This window comes from Hyla sarda, chromosome 11 (assembly GCF_029499605.1).
Source record: "Hyla sarda isolate aHylSar1 chromosome 11, aHylSar1.hap1, whole genome shotgun sequence".
NCBI classification, from domain to species: domain Eukaryota; kingdom Metazoa; phylum Chordata; class Amphibia; order Anura; family Hylidae; genus Hyla; species Hyla sarda.
The window spans coordinates 78678462-78700896 of record NC_079199.1 but is presented as its reverse complement, the minus strand read 5'-3'; positions in this window follow the sequence as shown (position 1 = coordinate 78700896).

Sequence of the window (22435 nt, the reverse complement as noted above, 5' to 3'; positions counted from 1 at the left end):
TTGGGAAAATAGATGCAGAAGGACAAATGGATGAAAGGATGGCCGCATCTGGCAACTTTATTGTTTGCTTTTTTTCAATGCAAAGGAGGAGCATATAATTATTAAAAAGGGTATTTTTGGAGATGGACAGGCAGGCTGTAGGGGAGGAGGTAGGCCTGTATTTTGAACTTAAAAACTCAAATGGATTTTTGGGTTCAAAATGTGTATTTTTCACTAATGCTGCTATCCTTTTATAATCCATAATTTTTGGGCCAGGTAGTCTAATTACTTGGCGACATAATAACAGTATGAGTGCATGGTTTGGGAAAATAGATGCAGAAGGACAAATGGATGAAAGGATGGCCGCATCTGGCAACTTTATTGTTTGCTTTTTTTCAATGCAAAGGAGGAGCATATAATTATTAAAAAGGGTATTTTTGGAGATGGACAGGCAGGCTGTAGGGGTGGAGGTAGGCCTGTATTTTGAACTTAAAAACTCAAATGGGTTTTTGGGTTCAAAATGTGTATTTTTCCCTTATGCTGCTATCCTTTTATAATCCATAATTTTGGGGCCAGGTTGTCCGATAACTTGGCAAAGTGAAAACAGTATGAGTGTATGATGGTTTGGGAACATAGGTGTAGAAGCACAAATCGATGAAAGGATAGCAGCATATGGCAACTTAACTATTTGCTTTTCCAAAGCAAATGAAGAGTGCATAATTATTAAAACAGGGTATTTTTGGAGATGGACAGGCAGGTTGATGGGGAGGAGGTAGGCCTGGATTTTGAACTTAAAAACTCAAATGGGTTTTTGGGTTCAAAATGTGTATTTTTTCCCTTATGCTGCTATCCTTTTATAATCCATAATTTTGGGGCCAGGTTGTCCGATAACTTGGCAAAGTGAAAACAGTATGAGTGTATGATGGTTTGGGAACATAGGTGTAGAAGCACAAATCGATGAAAGGATAGCAGCATATGGCAACTTAACTGTTTGTTTTCCAAAGCAAACGAAGAGTGTATAATTATTAAAAACTTTATTTTTGGAGATGGACAGGCAGGCTGTAGGGGAGGAGGTAGGCCTGTATTTTGAACTTAAAAACTCAAATGGGTTTTTGGCTTCAAAATGTGTATTTTTCACTAATGCTGCTATCCTTTTATAATCCATAATTTTTGGGCCAGGTAGTCTAATTACTTGGCGACATAATAACAGTATGAGTGCATGGTTTGGAAAAATAGATGCAGAAGGACAAATGGATGAAAGGATGGCCGCATCTGGCAACTTTACTGTTTGCTTTTTTTCAATGCAAAGGAGGAGCGTATAATTATTAAAAAGGGTATTTTTGGAGATGGACAGGCAGGCTGTAGGGGAGGAGGTAGGCCTGTATTTTGAACTTAAAAACTCAAATGGGTTTTTGGGTTCAAAATGTGTATTTTTCACTAATGCTGCTATCCTTTTATAATCCATAATTTTTGGGCCAGGTAGTCTAATTACTTGGCGACATAATAACAGTATGAGTGCATGGTTTGGGAAAATAGATGCAGAAGGACAAATGGATGAAAGGATGGCCGCATCTGGCAACTTTATTGTTTGCTTTTTTTCAATGCAAAGGAGGAGCATATAATTATTAAAAAGGGTATTTTTGGAGATGGACAGGCAGGCTGTAGGGGAGGAGGTAGGCCTGTATTTTGAACTTAAAAACTCAAATGGGTTTTTGGGTTCAAAATGTGTATTTTTAACTAATGCTGCTATCCTTTTATAAGTCATAATTTTTGGGCCAGGTAGTCTAATTACTTGGCGACATAATAACAGTATGAGTGCATGGTTTGGGAAAAATAGATGCAGAAGGACAAATGGATGAAAGGATGGCCGCATCTGGCAACTTTACTGTTTGCTTTTTTTCAATGCAAAGGAGGAGCGTATAATTATTAAAAAGGGTATTTTTGGAGATGGACAGGCAGGCTGTAGGGGAGGAGGTAGGCCTGTATTTTGAACTTAAAAACTCAAATGGGTTTTTGGGTTCAAAATGTGTATTTTTCCCTTATGCTGCTATCCTTTTATAATCCATAATTTTGGGGCCAGGTTGTTCGATAACTTGGCAAAGTGAAAACAGTATGAGTGTATGATGGTTTGGGAACATAGGTGTAGAAGCACAAATCGATGAAAGGATAGCAGCATATGGCAACTTAACTGTTTGTTTTCCAAAGCAAACGAAGAGTGTATAATTATTAAAAACTTTATTTTTGGAGATGGACAGGCAGGCTGTAGGGGAGGAGGTAGGCCTGTATTTTGAACTTAAAAACTCAAATGGGTTTTTGGCTTCAAAATGTGTATTTTGCACTAATGCTGCTATCCTTTTATAATCCATAATTTTTGGGCCAGGTAGTCTAATTACTTGGCGACATAATAACAGTATGAGTGCATGGTTTGGGAAAATAGATGCAGAAGGACAAATGGATGAAAGGATGGCCGCATCTGGCAACTTTACTGTTTGCTTTTTTTCAATGCAAAGGAGGAGCGTATAATTATTAAAAAGGGTATTTTTGGAGATGGACAGGCAGGCTGTAGGGGAGGAGGTAGGCCTGTATTTTGAACTTAAAAACTCAAATGGGTTTTTGGGTTCAAAATGTGTATTTTTCACTAATGCTGCTATCCTTTTATAATCCATAATTTTTGGGCCAGGTAGTCTAATTACTTGGCGACATAATAACAGTATGAGTGCATGGTTTGGGAAAATAGATGCAGAAGGACAAATGGATGAAAGGATGGCCGCATCTGGCAACTTTATTGTTTGCTTTTTTTCAATGCAAAGGAGGAGCGTATAATTATTAAAAAGGGTATTTTTGGAGATGGACAGGCAGGCTGTAGGGGAGGAGGTAGGCCTGTATTTTGAACTTAAAAACTCAAATGGGTTTTTGGGTTCAAAATGTGTATTTTTCCCTTATGCTGCTATCCTTTTATAATCCATAATTTTTGGGCCAGGTAGTCTAATTACTTGGCGACATAATAACAGTATGAGTGCATGGTTTGGGAAAATAGATGCAGAAGGACAAATGGATGAAAGGATGGCCGCATCTGGCAACTTTACTGTTTGCTTTTTTTCAATGCAAAGGAGGAGCGTATAATTATTAAAAAGGGTATTTTTGGAGATGGACAGGCAGGCTGTAGGGGTGGAGGTAGGCCTGTATTTTGAACTTAAAAACTCAAATGGGTTTTTGGGTTCAAAATGTGCATTTTTCCCTTATGCTGCTATCCTTTTATAATCCATAATTTTGGGGCCAGGTTGTCCGATAACTTGGCAAAGTGAAAACAGTATGAGTGTATGATGGTTTGGGAACATAGGTGTAGAAGCACAAATCGATGAAAGGATAGCAGCATATGGCAACTTAACTATTTGCTTTTCCAAAGCAAATGAAGAGTGCATAATTATTAAAACAGGGTATTTTTGGAGATGGACAGGCAGGCTGATGGGGAGGAGGTAGGCCTGGATTTTGAACTTAAAAACTCAAATGGGTTTTTGGGTTCAAAATGTGTATTTTTTCCCTTATGCTGCTATCCTTTTATAATCCATAATTTTGGGGCCAGGTTGTCCGATAACTTGGCAAAGTGAAAACAGTATGAGTGTATGATGGTTTGGGAACATAGGTGTAGAAGCACAAATCGATGAAAGGATAGCAGCATATGGCAACTTAACTGTTTGTTTTCCAAAGCAAACGAAGAGTGTATAATTATTAAAAACTTTATTTTTGGAGATGGACAGGCAGGCTGTAGGGGAGGAGGTAGGCCTGTATTTTGAACTTAAAAACTCAAATGGGTTTTTGGCTTCAAAATGTGTATTTTTCACTAATGCTGCTATCCTTTTATAATCCATAATTTTTGGGCCAGGTAGTCTAATTACTTGGCGACATAATAACAGTATGAGTGCATGGTTTGGGAAAATAGATGCAGAAGGACAAATGGATGAAAGGATGGCCGCATCTGGCAACTTTACTGTTTGCTTTTTTTCAATGCAAAGGAGGAGCGTATAATTATTAAAAAGGGTATTTTTGGAGATGGACAGGCAGGCTGTAGGGGTGGAGGTAGGCCTGTATTTTGAACTTAAAAACTCAAATGGGTTTTTGGGTTCAAAATGTGTATTTTTCCCTTATGCTGCTATCCTTTTATAATCCATAATTTTGGGGCCAGGTTGTCCGATAACTTGGCAAAGTGAAAACAGTATGAGTGTATGATGGTTTGGGAACATAGGTGTAGAAGCACAAATCGATGAAAGGATAGCAGCATATGGCAACTTTACTATTTGCTTTTCCAAAGCAAATGAAGAGTGCATAATTATTAAAACAGGGTATTTTTGGAGATGGACAGGCAGGCTGATGGGGAGGAGGTAGGCCTGGATTTTGAACTTAAAAACTCAAATGGGTTTTTGGGTTCAAAATGTGTATTTTTTCCCTTATGCTGCTATCCTTTTATAATCCATAATTTTGGGGCCAGGTTGTCCGATAACTTGGCAAAGTGAAAACAGTATGAGTGTATGATGGTTTGGGAACATAGGTGTAGAAGCACAAATCGATGAAAGGATAGCAGCATATGGCAACTTAACTGTTTGTTTTCCAAAGCAAACGAAGAGTGTATAATTATTAAAAACTTTATTTTTGGAGATGGACAGGCAGGCTGTAGGGGAGGAGGTAGGCCTGTATTTTGAACTTAAAAACTCAAATGGGTTTTTGGCTTCAAAATGTGTATTTTTCACTAATGCTGCTATCCTTTTATAATCCATAATTTTTGGGCCAGGTAGTCTAATTACTTGGCGACATAATAACAGTATGAGTGCATGGTTTGGGAAAATAGATGCAGAAGGACAAATGGATGAAAGGATGGCCGCATCTGGCAACTTTACTGTTTGCTTTTTTTCAATGCAAAGGAGGAGCGTATAATTATTAAAAAGGGTATTTTTGGAGATGGACAGGCAGGCTGTAGGGGTGGAGGTAGGCCTGTATTTTGAACTTAAAAACTCAAATGGGTTTTTGGGTTCAAAATGTGTATTTTTCCCTTATGCTGCTATCCTTTTATAATCCATAATTTTGGGGCCAGGTTGTCCGATAACTTGGCAAAGTGAAAACAGTATGAGTGTATGATGGTTTGGGAACATAGGTGTAGAAGCACAAATCGATGAAAGGATAGCAGCATATGGCAACTTAACTATTTGCTTTTCCAAAGCAAATGAAGAGTGCATAATTATTAAACAAGGGTATTTTTGGAGATGGACAGGCAGGTTGATGGGGAGGAGGTAGGCCTGGATTTTGAACTTAAAAACTCAAATGGGTTTTTGGGTTCAAAATGTGTATTTTTTCCCTTATGCTGCTATCCTTTTATAATCCATAATTTTGGGGCCAGGTTGTCCGATAACTTGGCAAAGTGAAAACAGTATGAGTGTATGATGGTTTGGGAACATAGGTGTAGAAGCACAAATCGATGAAAGGATAGCAGCATATGGCAACTTAACTGTTTGTTTTCCAAAGCAAACGAAGAGTGTATAATTATTAAAAACTTTATTTTTGGAGATGGACAGGCAGGCTGTAGGGGAGGAGGTAGGCCTGTATTTTGAACTTAAAAACTCAAATGGGTTTTTGGCTTCAAAATGTGTATTTTTCACTAATGCTGCTATCCTTTTATAATCCATAATTTTTGGGCCAGGTAGTCTAATTACTTGGCGACATAATAACAGTATGAGTGCATGGTTTGGGAAAATAGATGCAGAAGGACAAATGGATGAAAGGATGGCCGCATCTGGCAACTTTACTGTTTGCTTTTTTTCAATGCAAAGGAGGAGCGTATAATTATTAAAAAGGGTATTTTTGGAGATGGACAGGCAGGCTGTAGGGGAGGAGGTAGGCCTGTATTTTGAACTTAAAAACTCAAATGGGTTTTTGGGTTCAAAATGTGTATTTTTCACTAATGCTGCTATCCTTTTATAATCCATAATTTTTGGGCCAGGTAGTCTAATTACTTGGCGACATAATAACAGTATGAGTGCATGGTTTGGGAAAATAGATGCAGAAGGACAAATGGATGAAAGGATGGCCGCATCTGGCAACTTTATTGTTTGCTTTTTTTCAATGCAAAGGAGGAGCGTATAATTATTAAAAAGGGTATTTTTGGAGATGGACAGGCAGGCTGTAGGGGAGGAGGTAGGCCTGTATTTTGAACTTAAAAACTCAAATGGGTTTTTGGGTTCAAAATGTGTATTTTTAACTAATGCTGCTATCCTTTTATAATCCATAATTTTTGGGCCAGGTAGTCTAATTACTTGGCGACATAATAACAGTATGAGTGCATGGTTTGGGAAAATAGATGCAGAAGGACAAATGGATGAAAGGATACCCGCATCTGGCAACTTTACTGTTTGCTTTTTTTCAATGCAAAGGAGGAGTGTATAATTATTAAAAAGGGTATTTTTGGAGATGGACAGGCAGGCTGTAGGGGAGGAGGTAGGCCTGTATTTTGAACTTAAAAACTCAAATGGGTTTTTGGGTTCAAAATGTGTATTTTTCCCTTATGCTGCTATCCTTTAATAATCCATAATTTTTGGGCCAGTGAGTCTAATTACTTGGCGACATAATAACAGTATGAGTGCATGGTTTGGGAAAAATAGATGCAGAAGGACAAATGGATGAAAGGATGGCCGCATCTGGCAACTTTACTGTTTGCTTTTTTTCAATGCAAAGGAGGAGCGTATAATTATTAAAAAGGGTATTTTTGGAGATGGACAGGCAGGCTGATGGGGAGGATGTAGGCCTGTATTTTGAACTTAAAAACTCAAATGGGTTTTTGGGTTCAAAATGTGTATTTTTCCCTTATGCTGCTATCCTTTAATAATCCATAATTTTTGGGCCAGTGAGTCTAATTACTTGGCGACATAATAACAGTATGAGTGCATGGTTTGGGAAAAATAGATGCAGAAGGACAAATGGATGAAAGGATGGCCGCATCTGGCAACTTTACTGTTTGCTTTTTTTCAATGCAAAGGAGGAGCGTATAATTATTAAAAAGGGTATTTTTGGAGATGGACAGGCAGGCTGTATGGGAGGAGGTAGGCCTGTATTTTGAACTTAAAAACTCAAATGGGTTTTTGGGTTCAAAATGTGTATTTTTCACTAATGCTGCTATCCTTTTATAATCCATAATTTTTGGGCCAGGTAGTCTAATTACTTGGCGACATAATAACAGTATGAGTGCATGGTTTGGGAAAATAGATGCAGAAGGACAAATGGATGAAAGGATGGCCGCATCTGGCAACTTTATTGTTTGCTTTTTTTCAATGCAAAGGAGGAGCGTATAATTATTAAAAAGGGTATTTTTGGAGATGGACAGGCAGGCTGTAGGGGAGGAGGTAGGCCTGTATTTTGAACTTAAAAACTCAAATGGGTTTTTGGGTTCAAAATGTGTATTTTTCCCTTATGCTGCTATCCTTTCATAATCCATAATTTTTGGGCCAGGTAGTCTAATTACTTGGCGACATAATAACAGTATGAGTGCATGGTTTATGAAAATAGATGCAGAAGGACAAATGGATGAAAGGATGGCCGCATCTGGCAACTTTACTGTTTGCTTTTTTTCAATGCAAAGGAGGAGCGTATAATTATTAAAAAGGGTATTTTTGGAGATGGACAGGCAGGCTGTAGGGGTGGAGGTAGGCCTGTATTTTGAACTTAAAAACTCAAATGGGTTTTTGGGTTCAAAATGTGTATTTTTCCCTTATGCTGCTATCCTTTTATAATCCATAATTTTGGGGCCAGGTTGTCCGATAACTTGGCAAAGTGAAAACAGTATGAGTGTATGATGGTTTGGGAACATAGGTGTAGAAGCACAAATCGATGAAAGGATAGCAGCATATGGCAACTTAACTATTTGCTTTTCCAAAGCAAATGAAGAGTGCATAATTATTAAACAAGGGTATTTTTGGAGATGGACAGGCAGGTTGATGGGGAGGAGGTAGGCCTGTATTTTGAACTTAAAAACTCAAATGGGTTTTTGGGTTCAAAATGTGTATTTTTTCCCTTATGCTGCTATCCTTTTATAATCCATAATTTTGGGGCCAGGTTGTCCGATAACTTGGCAAAGTGAAAACAGTATGAGTGTATGATGGTTTGGGAACATAGGTGTAGAAGCACATATCGATGAAAGGATAGCAGCATATGGCAACTTAACTGTTTGTTTTCCAAAGCAAACGAAGAGTGTATAATTATTAAAAACTTTATTTTTGGAGATGGACAGGCAGGCTGTAGGGGAGGAGGTAGGCCTGTATTTTGAACTTAAAAACTCAAATGGGTTTTTGGCTTCAAAATGTGTATTTTTCACTAATGCTGCTATCCTTTTATAATCCATAATTTTTGGGCCAGGTAGTCTAATTACTTGGCGACATAATAACAGTATGAGTGCATGGTTTGGAAAAATAGATGCAGAAGGACAAATGGATGAAAGGATGGCCGCATCTGGCAACTTTACTGTTTGCTTTTTTTCAATGCAAAGGAGGAGCGTATAATTATTAAAAAGGGTATTTTTGGAGATGGACAGGCAGGCTGTAGGGGAGGAGGTAGGCCTGTATTTTGAACTTAAAAACTCAAATGGGTTTTTGGGTTCAAAATGTGTATTTTTCACTAATGCTGCTATCCATTTATAATCCATAATTTTTGGGCCAGGTAGTCTAATTACATGGCGACATAATAACAGTATGAGTGCATGGTTTGGGAAAATAGATGCAGAAGGACAAATGGATGAAAGGATGCCCGCATCTGGCAACTTTACTGTTTGCTTTTTTTCAATGCAAAGGAGGAGTGTATAATTATTAAAAAGGGTATTTTTGGAGATGGACAGGCAGGCTGTAGGGGAGGAGGTAGGCCTGTATTTTGAACTTAAAAACTCAAATGGGTTTTTGGGTTCAAAATGTGTATTTTTCCCTTATGCTGCTATCCTTTAATAATCCATAATTTTTGGGCCAGTGAGTCTAATTACTTGGCGACATAATAACAGTATGAGTGCATGGTTTGGGAAAAATAGATGCAGAAGGACAAATGGATGAAAGGATGGCCGCATCTGGCAACTTTACTGTTTGCTTTTTTTCAATGCAAAGGAGGAGCGTATAATTATTAAAAAGGGTATTTTTGGAGATGGACAGGCAGGCTGTAGGGGAGGAGGTAGGCCTGTATTTTGAACTTAAAAACTCAAATGGGTTTTTGGGTTCAAAATGTGTATTTTTCCCTTATGCTGCTATCCTTTTATAATCCATAATTTTTGGGCCAGGTAGTCTAATTACTTGGCGACATAATAACAGTATGAGTGCATGGTTTGGGAAAATAGATGCAGAAGGACAAATGGATGAAAGGATGGCCGCATCTGGCAACTTTACTGTTTGCTTTTTTTCAATGCAAAGGAGGAGCGTATAATTATTAAAAAGGGTATTTTTGGAGATGGACAGGCAGGCTGTAGGGGTGGAGGTAGGCCTGTATTTTGAACTTAAAAACTCAAATGGGTTTTTGGGTTCAAAATGTGCATTTTTCCCTTATGCTGCTATCCTTTTATAATCCATAATTTTGGGGCCAGGTTGTCCGATAACTTGGCAAAGTGAAAACAGTATGAGTGTATGATGGTTTGGGAACATAGGTGTAGAAGCACAAATCGATGAAAGGATAGCAGCATATGGCAACTTAACTATTTGCTTTTCCAAAGCAAATGAAGAGTGCATAATTATTAAAACAGGGTATTTTTGGAGATGGACAGGCAGGCTGATGGGGAGGAGGTAGGCCTGGATTTTGAACTTAAAAACTCAAATGGGTTTTTGGGTTCAAAATGTGTATTTTTTCCCTTATGCTGCTATCCTTTTATAATCCATAATTTTGGGGCCAGGTTGTCCGATAACTTGGCAAAGTGAAAACAGTATGAGTGTATGATGGTTTGGGAACATAGGTGTAGAAGCACAAATCGATGAAAGGATAGCAGCATATGGCAACTTAACTGTTTGTTTTCCAAAGCAAACGAAGAGTGTATAATTATTAAAAACTTTATTTTTGGAGATGGACAGGCAGGCTGTAGGGGAGGAGGTAGGCCTGTATTTTGAACTTAAAAACTCAAATGGGTTTTTGGCTTCAAAATGTGTATTTTTCACTAATGCTGCTATCCTTTTATAATCCATAATTTTTGGGCCAGGTAGTCTAATTACTTGGCGACATAATAACAGTATGAGTGCATGGTTTGGGAAAATAGATGCAGAAGGACAAATGGATGAAAGGATGGCCGCATCTGGCAACTTTACTGTTTGCTTTTTTTCAATGCAAAGGAGGAGCGTATAATTATTAAAAAGGGTATTTTTGGAGATGGACAGGCAGGCTGTAGGGGTGGAGGTAGGCCTGTATTTTGAACTTAAAAACTCAAATGGGTTTTTGGGTTCAAAATGTGTATTTTTCCCTTATGCTGCTATCCTTTTATAATCCATAATTTTGGGGCCAGGTTGTCCGATAACTTGGCAAAGTGAAAACAGTATGAGTGTATGATGGTTTGGGAACATAGGTGTAGAAGCACAAATCGATGAAAGGATAGCAGCATATGGCAACTTAACTATTTGCTTTTCCAAAGCAAATGAAGAGTGCATAATTATTAAAACAGGGTATTTTTGGAGATGGACAGGCAGGCTGATGGGGAGGAGGTAGGCCTGGATTTTGAACTTAAAAACTCAAATGGGTTTTTGGGTTCAAAATGTGTATTTTTTCCCTTATGCTGCTATCCTTTTATAATCCATAATTTTGGGGCCAGGTTGTCCGATAACTTGGCAAAGTGAAAACAGTATGAGTGTATGATGGTTTGGGAACATAGGTGTAGAAGCACAAATCGATGAAAGGATAGCAGCATATGGCAACTTAACTGTTTGTTTTCCAAAGCAAACGAAGAGTGTATAATTATTAAAAACTTTATTTTTGGAGATGGACAGGCAGGCTGTAGGGGAGGAGGTAGGCCTGTATTTTGAACTTAAAAACTCAAATGGGTTTTTGGGTTCAAAATGTGTATTTTTCACTAATGCTGCTATCCTTTTATAATCCATAATTTTTGGGCCAGGTAGTCTAATTACTTGGCGACATAATAACAGTATGAGTGCATGGTTTGGGAAAATAGATGCAGAAGGACAAATGGATGAAAGGATGGCCGCATCTGGCAACTTTATTGTTTGCTTTTTTTCAATGCAAAGGAGGAGCGTATAATTATTAAAAAGGGTATTTTTGGAGATGGACAGGCAGGCTGTAGGGGAGGAGGTAGGCCTGTATTTTGAACTTAAAAACTCAAATGGGTTTTTGGGTTCAAAATGTGTATTTTTAACTAATGCTGCTATCCTTTTATAATCCATAATTTTTGGGCCAGGTAGTCTAATTACTTGGCGACATAATAACAGTATGAGTGCATGGTTTGGGAAAATAGATGCAGAAGGACAAATGGATGAAAGGATACCCGCATCTGGCAACTTTACTGTTTGCTTTTTTTCAATGCAAAGGAGGAGTGTATAATTATTAAAAAGGGTATTTTTGGAGATGGACAGGCAGGCTGTAGGGGAGGAGGTAGGCCTGTATTTTGAACTTAAAAACTCAAATGGGTTTTTGGGTTCAAAATGTGTATTTTTCCCTTATGCTGCTATCCTTTAATAATCCATAATTTTTGGGCCAGTGAGTCTAATTACTTGGCGACATAATAACAGTATGAGTGCATGGTTTGGGAAAAATAGATGCAGAAGGACAAATGGATGAAAGGATGGCCGCATCTGGCAACTTTACTGTTTGCTTTTTTTCAATGCAAAGGAGGAGCGTATAATTATTAAAAAGGGTATTTTTGGAGATGGACAGGCAGGCTGATGGGGAGGAGGTAGGCCTGTATTTTGAACTTAAAAACTCAAATGGGTTTTTGGGTTCAAAATGTGTATTTTTCCCTTATGCTGCTATCCTTTAATAATCCATAATTTTTGGGCCAGTGAGTCTAATTACTTGGCGACATAATAACAGTATGAGTGCATGGTTTGGGAAAAATAGATGCAGAAGGACAAATGGATGAAAGGATGGCCGCATCTGGCAACTTTACTGTTTGCTTTTTTTCAATGCAAAGGAGGAGCGTATAATTATTAAAAAGGGTATTTTTGGAGATGGACAGGCAGGCTGTATGGGAGGAGGTAGGCCTGTATTTTGAACTTAAAAACTCAAATGGGTTTTTGGGTTCAAAATGTGTATTTTTCACTAATGCTGCTATCCTTTTATAATCCATAATTTTTGGGCCAGGTAGTCTAATTACTTGGCGACATAATAACAGTATGAGTGCATGGTTTGGGAAAATAGATGCAGAAGGACAAATGGATGAAAGGATGGCCGCATCTGGCAACTTTATTGTTTGCTTTTTTTCAATGCAAAGGAGGAGCGTATAATTATTAAAAAGGGTATTTTTGGAGATGGACAGGCAGGCTGTAGGGGAGGAGGTAGGCCTGTATTTTGAACTTAAAAACTCAAATGGGTTTTTGGGTTCAAAATGTGTATTTTTCCCTTATGCTGCTATCCTTTCATAATCCATAATTTTTGGGCCAGGTAGTCTAATTACTTGGCGACATAATAACAGTATGAGTGCATGGTTTATGAAAATAGATGCAGAAGGACAAATGGATGAAAGGATGGCCGCATCTGGCAACTTTACTGTTTGCTTTTTTTCAATGCAAAGGAGGAGCGTATAATTATTAAAAAGGGTATTTTTGGAGATGGACAGGCAGGCTGTAGGGGTGGAGGTAGGCCTGTATTTTGAACTTAAAAACTCAAATGGGTTTTTGGGTTCAAAATGTGTATTTTTCCCTTATGCTGCTATCCTTTTATAATCCATAATTTTGGGGCCAGGTTGTCCGATAACTTGGCAAAGTGAAAACAGTATGAGTGTATGATGGTTTGGGAACATAGGTGTAGAAGCACAAATCGATGAAAGGATAGCAGCATATGGCAACTTAACTATTTGCTTTTCCAAAGCAAATGAAGAGTGCATAATTATTAAACAAGGGTATTTTTGGAGATGGACAGGCAGGTTGATGGGGAGGAGGTAGGCCTGTATTTTGAACTTAAAAACTCAAATGGGTTTTTGGGTTCAAAATGTGTATTTTTTCCCTTATGCTGCTATCCTTTTATAATCCATAATTTTGGGGCCAGGTTGTCCGATAACTTGGCAAAGTGAAAACAGTATGAGTGTATGATGGTTTGGGAACATAGGTGTAGAAGCACAAATCGATGAAAGGATAGCAGCATATGGCAACTTAACTATTTGCTTTTCCAAAGCAAATGAAGAGTGCATAATTATTAAAACAGGGTATTTTTGGAGATGGACAGGCAGGTTGATGGGGAGGAGGTAGGCCTGGATTTTAAACTTAAAAACTCAAATGGGTTTTTGGGTTCAAAATGTGTATTTTTTCCCTTATGCTGCTATCCTTTTATAATCCATAATTTTGGGGCCAGGTTGTCCGATAACTTGGCAAAGTGAAAACAGTATGAGTGTATGATGGTTTGGGAACATAGGTGTAGAAGCACAAATCGATGAAAGGATAGCAGCATATGGCAACTTAACTATTTGCTTTTCCAAAGCAAATGAAGAGTGCATAATTATTAAAACAGGGTATTTTTGGAGATGGACAGGCAGGCTGATGGGGAGGAGGTAGGCCTGGATTTTGAACTTAAAAACTCAAATGGGTTTTTGGGTTCAAAATGTGTATTTTTTCCCTTATGCTGCTATCCTTTTATAATCCATAATTTTGGGGCCAGGTTGTTCGATAACTTGGCAAAGTGAAAACAGTATGAGTGTATGATGGTTTGGGAACATAGGTGTAGAAGCACAAATCGATGAAAGGATAGCAGCATATGGCAACTTAACTGTTTGTTTTCCAAAGCAAACGAAGAGTGTATAATTATTAAAAACTTTATTTTTGGAGATGGACAGGCAGGCTGTAGGGGAGGAGGTAGGCCTGTATTTTGAACTTAAAAACTCAAATGGGTTTTTGGCTTCAAAATGTGTATTTTGCACTAATGCTGCTATCCTTTTATAATCCATAATTTTTGGGCCAGGTAGTCTAATTACTTGGCGACATAATAACAGTATGAGTGCATGGTTTGGGAAAATAGATGCAGAAGGACAAATGGATGAAAGGATGGCCGCATCTGGCAACTTTACTGTTTGCTTTTTTTCAATGCAAAGGAGGAGCGTATAATTATTAAAAAGGGTATTTTTGGAGATGGACAGGCAGGCTGTAGGGGAGGAGGTAGGCCTGTATTTTGAACTTAAAAACTCAAATGGGTTTTTGGGTTCAAAATGTGTATTTTTCACTAATGCTGCTATCCTTTTATAATCCATAATTTTTGGGCCAGGTAGTCTAATTACTTGGCGACATAATAACAGTATGAGTGCATGGTTTGGGAAAATAGATGCAGAAGGACAAATGGATGAAAGGATGGCCGCATCTGGCAACTTTATTGTTTGCTTTTTTTCAATGCAAAGGAGGAGCGTATAATTATTAAAAAGGATATTTTTGGAGATGGACAGGCAGGCTGTAGGGGAGGAGGTAGGCCTGTATTTTGAACTTAAAAACTCAAATGGGTTTTTGGGTTCAAAATGTGTATTTTTCCCTTATGCTGCTATCCTTTTATAATCCATAATTTTTGGGCCAGGTAGTCTAATTACTTGGCGACATAATAACAGTATGAGTGCATGGTTTGGGAAAATAGATGCAGAAGGACAAATGGATGAAAGGATGGCCGCATCTGGCAACTTTACTGTTTGCTTTTTTTCAATGCAAAGGAGGAGCGTATAATTATTAAAAAGGGTATTTTTGGAGATGGACAGGCAGGCTGTAGGGGTGGAGGTAGGCCTGTATTTTGAACTTAAAAACTCAAATGGGTTTTTGGGTTCAAAATGTGCATTTTTCCCTTATGCTGCTATCCTTTTATAATCCATAATTTTGGGGCCAGGTTGTCCGATAACTTGGCAAAGTGAAAACAGTATGAGTGTATGATGGTTTGGGAACATAGGTGTAGAAGCACAAATCGATGAAAGGATAGCAGCATATGGCAACTTAACTATTTGCTTTTCCAAAGCAAATGAAGAGTGCATAATTATTAAAACAGGGTATTTTTGGAGATGGACAGGCAGGCTGATGGGGAGGAGGTAGGCCTGGATTTTGAACTTAAAAACTCAAATGGGTTTTTGGGTTCAAAATGTGTATTTTTTCCCTTATGCTGCTATCCTTTTATAATCCATAATTTTGGGGCCAGGTTGTCCGATAACTTAGCAAAGTGAAAACAGTATCAGTGTTTGATGGTTACCCCTGCTATCGGCGCTGCTGCACCTTCTCTCCCCCTGGCTATCAGTGCCGCTGCCCCATTGCCGGCGCCGATAGCCAGGGGTAGAGAAACGGCGCCGGCAATGGGGCAGCGTCGTCGACAGACAGGGGGAAAGAAGAGGCAGCGGCACCCATTGCTGGCGCCGCTGCCCCGTGTCCCCCCACCGGAGGCCTGAAGCAGCACGGACCCGACCCCGGCAACAGGGTAATTATACAACTAGGGATGGGGGAGGCAACGGGGCAGCGGCACCGGCAATGGGTGCCGCTGCCCCTTATCCCCCCTGGCTATCGGTGCCGTTGCCCCATTGCCGGCGCCTCTTCTCTCCCCCTGTATTTTGAACTTAAAAACTCAAATGAGTTTTTGGGTTCAAAATGTGTATTTTTCCCTTATGCTGCTATCCTTTTATAATCCATAATTTTTGGGCCAGGTAGTCTAATTACTTGGCGACATATTAACAGTATGAGTGCATGGTTTGGGAAAATAGATGCAGAAGGACAAATGGATGAAAGCATGGCCGCATCTGGCAACTTTATTGTTTGCTTTTTTTCAATGCAAAGGAGGAGCGTATAATTATTAAAAAGGGTATTTTTGGAGATGGACAGGCAGGCTGTAGGGGAGGAGGTAGGCCTGTATTTTGAACTTAAAAACTCAAATGGGTTTTTGGGTTCAAAATGTGTATTTTTCCCTTATGCTGCTATCCTTTTATAATCCATAATTTTTGGGCCAGGTAGTCTAATTACTTGGCGACATAATAACAGTATGAGTGCATGGTTTGGGAAAATAGATGCAGAAGGACAAATGGATGAAAGGATGGCCGCATCTGGCAACTTTACTGTTTGCTTTTTTTCAATGCAAAGGAGGAGCGTATAATTATTAAAAAGGGTATTTTTGGAGATGGACAGGCAGGCTGTAGGGGAGGAGGTAGGCCTGTATTTTGAACTTAAAAACTCAAATGGGTTTTTGGCTTCAAAATGTGTATTTTTCACTAATGCTGCTATCCTTTTATAATCCATAATTTTTGGGCCAGGTAGTCTAATTACTTGGCGACATAATAACAGTATGAGTGCATGGTTTGGGAAAATAGATGCAGAAGGACAAATGGATGAAAGGATGGCCGCATCTGGCAACTTTATTGTTTGCTTTTTTTCAATGCAAAGGAGGAGCGTATAATTATTAAAAAGGGTATTTTTGGAGATGGACAGGCAGGCTGTAGGGGAGGAGGTAGGCCTGTATTTTGAACTTAAAAACTCAAATGGGTTTTTGGGTTCAAAATGTGTATTTTTCCCTTATGCTGCTATCCTTTTATAATCCATAATTTTTGGGCCAGGTAGTCTAATTACTTGGCGACATAATAACAGTATGAGTGCATGGTTTGGGAAAATAGATGCAGAAGGACAAATGGATGAAAGGATGGCCGCATCTGGCAACTTTACTGTTTGCTTTTTTTCAATGCAAAGGAGGAGCGTATAATTATTAAAAAGGGTATTTTTGGAGATGGACAGGCAGGCTGTAGGGGTGGAGGTAGGCCTGTATTTTGAACTTAAAAACTCAAATGGGTTTTTGGGTTCAAAATGTGTATTTTTCCCTTATGCTGCTATCCTTTTATAATCCATAATTTTGGGGCCAGGTTGTCCGATAACTTGGCAAAGTGAAAACAGTATGAGTGTATGATGGTTTGGGAACATAGGTGTAGAAGCACAAATCGATGAAAGGATAGCAGCATATGGCAACTTAACTATTTGCTTTTCCAAAGCAAATGAAGAGTGCATAATTATTAAAACAGGGTATTTTTGGAGATGGACAGGCAGGTTGATGGGGAGGAGGTAGGCCTGGATTTTGAACTTAAAAACTCAAATGGGTTTTTGGGTTCAAAATGTGTATTTTTCCCTTATGCTGCTATCCTTTTATAATCCATAATTTTGGGGCCAGGTTGTCCGATAACTTGGCAAAGTGAAAACAGTATGAGTGTATGATGGTTTGGGAACATAGGTGTAGAAGCACAAATCGATGAAAGGATAGCAGCATATGGCAACTTAACTGTTTGTTTTCCAAAGCAAACGAAGAGTGTATAATTATTAAAAACTTTATTTTTGGAGATGGACAGGCAGGCTGTAGGGGAGGAGGTAGGCCTGTATTTTGAACTTAAAAACTCAAATGGGTTTTTGGCTTCAAAATGTGTATTTTTCACTAATGCTGCTATCCTTTTATAATCCATAATTTTTGGGCCAGGTAGTCTAATTACTTGGCGACATAATAACAGTATGAGTGCATGGTTTGGAAAAATAGATGCAGAAGGACAAATGGATGAAAGGATGGCCGCATCTGGCAACTTTACTGTTTGCTTTTTTTCAATGCAAAGGAGGAGCGTATAATTATTAAAAAGGGTATTTTTGGAGATGGACAGGCAGGCTGTAGGGGAGGAGGTAGGCCTGTATTTTGAACTTAAAAACTCAAATGGGTTTTTGGGTTCAAAATGTGTATTTTTCACTAATGCTGCTATCCTTTTATAATCCATAATTTTTGGGCCAGGTAGTCTAAATACTTGGCGACATAATAACAGTATGAGTGCATGGTTTGGGAAAATAGATGCAGAAGGACAAATGGATGAAAGGATGGCCGCATCTGGCAACTTTATTGTTTGCTTTTTTTCAATGCAAAGGAGGAGCATATAATTATTAAAAAGGGTATTTTTGGAGATGGACAGGCAGGCTGTAGGGGAGGAGGTAGGCCTGTATTTTGAACTTAAAAACTCAAATGGGTTTTTGGGTTCAAAATGTGTATTTTTCACTAATGCTGCTATCCTTTTATAATCCATAATTTTTGGGCCAGGTAGTCTAATTACTTGGCGACATAATAACAGTATGAGTGCATGGTTTGGGAAAATAGATGCAGAAGGACAAATGGATGAAAGGATGGCCGCATCTGGCAACTTTATTGTTTGCTTTTTTTCAATGCAAAGGAGGAGCATATAATTATTAAAAAGGGTATTTTTGGAGATGGACAGGCAGGCTGTAGGGGTGGAGGTAGGCCTGTATTTTGAACTTAAAAACTCAAATGGGTTTTTGGGTTCAAAATGTGTATTTTTCCCTTATGCTGCTATCCTTTTATAATCCATAATTTTGGGGCCAGGTTGTCCGATAACTTGGCAAAGTGAAAACAGTATGAGTGTATGATGGTTTGGGAACATAGGTGTAGAAGCACAAATCGATGAAAGGATAGCAGCATATGGCAACTTAACTATTTGCTTTTCCAAAGCAAATGAAGAGTGCATAATTATTAAAACAGGGTATTTTTGGAGATGGACAGGCAGGTTGATGGGGAGGAGGTAGGCCTGGATTTTGAACTTAAAAACTCAAATGGGTTTTTGGGTTCAAAATGTGTATTTTTTCCCTTATGCTGCTATCCTTTTATAATCCATAATTTTGGGGCCAGGTTGTCCGATAACTTGGCAAAGTGAAAACAGTATGAGTGTATGATGGTTTGGGAACATAGGTGTAGAAGCACAAATCGATGAAAGGATAGCAGCATATGGCAACTTAACTATTTGCTTTTCCAAAGCAAATGAAGAGTGCATAATTATTAAAACAGGGTATTTTTGGAGATGGACAGGCAGGCTGATGGGGAGGAGGTAGGCCTGGATTTTGAACTTAAAAACTCAAATGGGTTTTTGGGTTCAAAATGTGTATTTTTTCCCTTATGCTGCTATCCTTTTATAATCCATAATTTTGGGGCCAGGTTGTTCGATAACTTGGCAAAGTGAAAACAGTATGAGTGTATGATGGTTTGGGAACATAGGTGTAGAAGCACAAATCGATGAAAGGATAGCAGCATATGGCAACTTAACTGTTTGTTTTCCAAAGCAAACGAAGAGTGTATAATTATTAAAAACTTTATTTTTGGAGATGGACAGGCAGGCTGTAGGGGAGGAGGTAGGCCTGTATTTTGAACTTAAAAACTCAAATGGGTTTTTGGCTTCAAAATGTGTATTTTGCACTAATGCTGCTATCCTTTTATAATCCATAATTTTTGGGCCAGGTAGTCTAATTACTTGGCGACATAATAACAGTATGAGTGCATGGTTTGGGAAAATAGATGCAGAAGGACAAATGGATGAAAGGATGGCCGCATCTGGCAACTTTACTGTTTGCTTTTTTTCAATGCAAAGGAGGAGCGTATAATTATTAAAAAGGGTATTTTTGGAGATGGACAGGCAGGCTGTAGGGGAGGAGGTAGGCCTGTATTTTGAACTTAAAAACTCAAATGGGTTTTTGGGTTCAAAATGTGTATTTTTCACTAATGCTGCTATCCTTTTATAATCCATAATTTTTGGGCCAGGTAGTCTAATTACTTGGCGACATAATAACAGTATGAGTGCATGGTTTGGGAAAATAGATGCAGAAGGACAAATGGATGAAAGGATGGCCGCATCTGGCAACTTTATTGTTTGCTTTTTTTCAATGCAAAGGAGGAGCGTATAATTATTAAAAAGGGTATTTTTGGAGATGGACAGGCAGGCTGTAGGGGAGGAGGTAGGCCTGTATTTTGAACTTAAAAACTCAAATGGGTTTTTGGGTTCAAAATGTGTATTTTTCCCTTATGCTGCTATCCTTTTATAATCCATAATTTTTGGGCCAGGTAGTCTAATTACTTGGCGACATATTAACAGTATGAGTGCATGGTTTGGGAAAATAGATGCAGAAGGACAAATGGATGAAAGGATGGCCGCATCTGGCAACTTTACTGTTTGCTTTTTTTCAATGCAAAGGAGGAGCGTATAATTATTAAAAAGGGTATTTTTGGAGATGGACAGGCAGGCTGTAGGGGTGGAGGTAGGCCTGTATTTTGAACTTAAAAACTCAAATGGGTTTTTGGGTTCAAAATGTGCATTTTTCCCTTATGCTGCTATCCTTTTATAATCCATAATTTTGGGGCCAGGTTGTCCGATAACTTGGCAAAGTGAAAACAGTATGAGTGTATGATGGTTTGGGAACATAGGTGTAGAAGCACAAATCGATGAAAGGATAGCAGCATATGGCAACTTAACTATTTGCTTTTCCAAAGCAAATGAAGAGTGCATAATTATTAAAACAGGGTATTTTTGGAGATGGACAGGCAGGCTGATGGGGAGGAGGTAGGCCTGGATTTTGAACTTAAAAACTCAAATGGGTTTTTGGGTTCAAAATGTGTATTTTTTCCCTTATGCTGCTATCCTTTTATAATCCATAATTTTGGGGCCAGGTTGTCCGATAACTTAGCAAAGTGAAAACAGTATCAGTGTTTGATGGTTACCCCTGCTATCGGCGCTGCTGCACCTTCTCTCCCCCTGGCTATCAGTGCCGCTGCCCCATTGCCGGCGCCGATAGCCAGGGGTAGAGAAACGGCGCCGGCAATGGGGCAGCGTCGTCGACAGACAGGGGGAAAGAAGAGGCAGCGGCACCCATTGCTGGCGCCGCTGCCCCGTGTCCCCCCACCGGAGGCCTGAAGCAGCACGGACCCGACCCCGGCAACAGGGTAATTATACAACTAGGGATGGGGGAGGCAACGGGGCAGCGGCACCGGCAATGGGTGCCGCTGCCCCTTATCCCCCCTGGCTATCGGTGCCGTTGCCCCATTGCCGGCGCCTCTTCTCTCCCCCTGTATTTTGAACTTAAAAACTCAAATGAGTTTTTGGGTTCAAAATGTGTATTTTTCCCTTATGCTGCTATCCTTTTATAATCCATAATTTTTGGGCCAGGTAGTCTAATTACTTGGCGACATATTAACAGTATGAGTGCATGGTTTGGGAAAATAGATGCAGAAGGACAAATGGATGAAAGGATGGCCGCATCTGGCAACTTTATTGTTTGCTTTTTTTCAATGCAAAGGAGGAGCGTATAATTATTAAAAAGGGTATTTTTGGAGATGGACAGGCAGGCTGTAGGGGAGGAGGTAGGCCTGTATTTTGAACTTAAAAACTCAAATGGGTTTTTGGGTTCAAAATGTGTATTTTTCCCTTATGCTGCTATCCTTTTATAATCCATAATTTTTGGGCCAGGTAGTCTAATTACTTGGCGACATAATAACAGTATGAGTGCATGGTTTGGGAAAATAGATGCAGAAGGACAAATGGATGAAAGGATGGCCGCATCTGGCAACTTTACTGTTTGCTTTTTTTCAATGCAAAGGAGGAGCGTATAATTATTAAAAAGGGTATTTTTGGAGATGGACAGGCAGGCTGTAGGGGTGGAGGTAGGCCTGTATTTTGAACTTAAAAACTCAAATGGGTTTTTGGGTTCAAAATGTGTATTTTTCCCTTATGCTGCTATCCTTTTATAATCCATAATTTTGGTGCCAGGTTGTCCGATAACTTAGCAAAGTGAAAACAGTATGAGTGCCCCTTCTCTCCCCCTGGCTATCAGTGCCGCTGCCCCATTGCCGGCGCCGATAGCCAGGGGTAGAGAAACGGCGCCGGCAATGGGGCAGCGTCGTCGACAGACAGGGGGAAAGAAGAGGCAGCGGCACCCATTGCTGGCGCCGCTGCCCCGTGTCCCCCCACCGGAGGCCTGAAGCAGCACGGACCCGACCCCGGCAACAGGGTAATTATACAACTAGGGATGGGGGAGGCAACGGGGCAGCGGCACCGGCAATGGGTGCCGCTGCCCCTTATCCCCCCCTGGCTATCGGTGCCGTTGCCCCATTGCCGGCGCCTCTTCTCTCCCCCTGTATTTTGAACTTAAAAACTCAAATGGGTTTTTGGCTTCAAAATGTGTATTTTTCACTAATGCTGCTATCCTTTTATAATCCATAATTTTTGGGCCAGGTAGTCTAATTACTTGGCGACATAATAACGGTATGAGTGCATGGTTTGGGAAAATAGATGCAGAAGGACAAATGGATGAAAGGATGGCCGCATCTGGCAACTTTATTGTTTGCTTTTTTTCAATGCAAAGGAGGAGCGTATAATTATTAAAAAGGGTATTTTTGGAGATGGACAGGCAGGCTGTAGGGGAGGAGGTAGGCCTGTATTTTGAACTTAAAAACTCAAATGGGTTTTTGGGTTCAAAATGTGTATTTTTCCCTTATGCTGCTATCC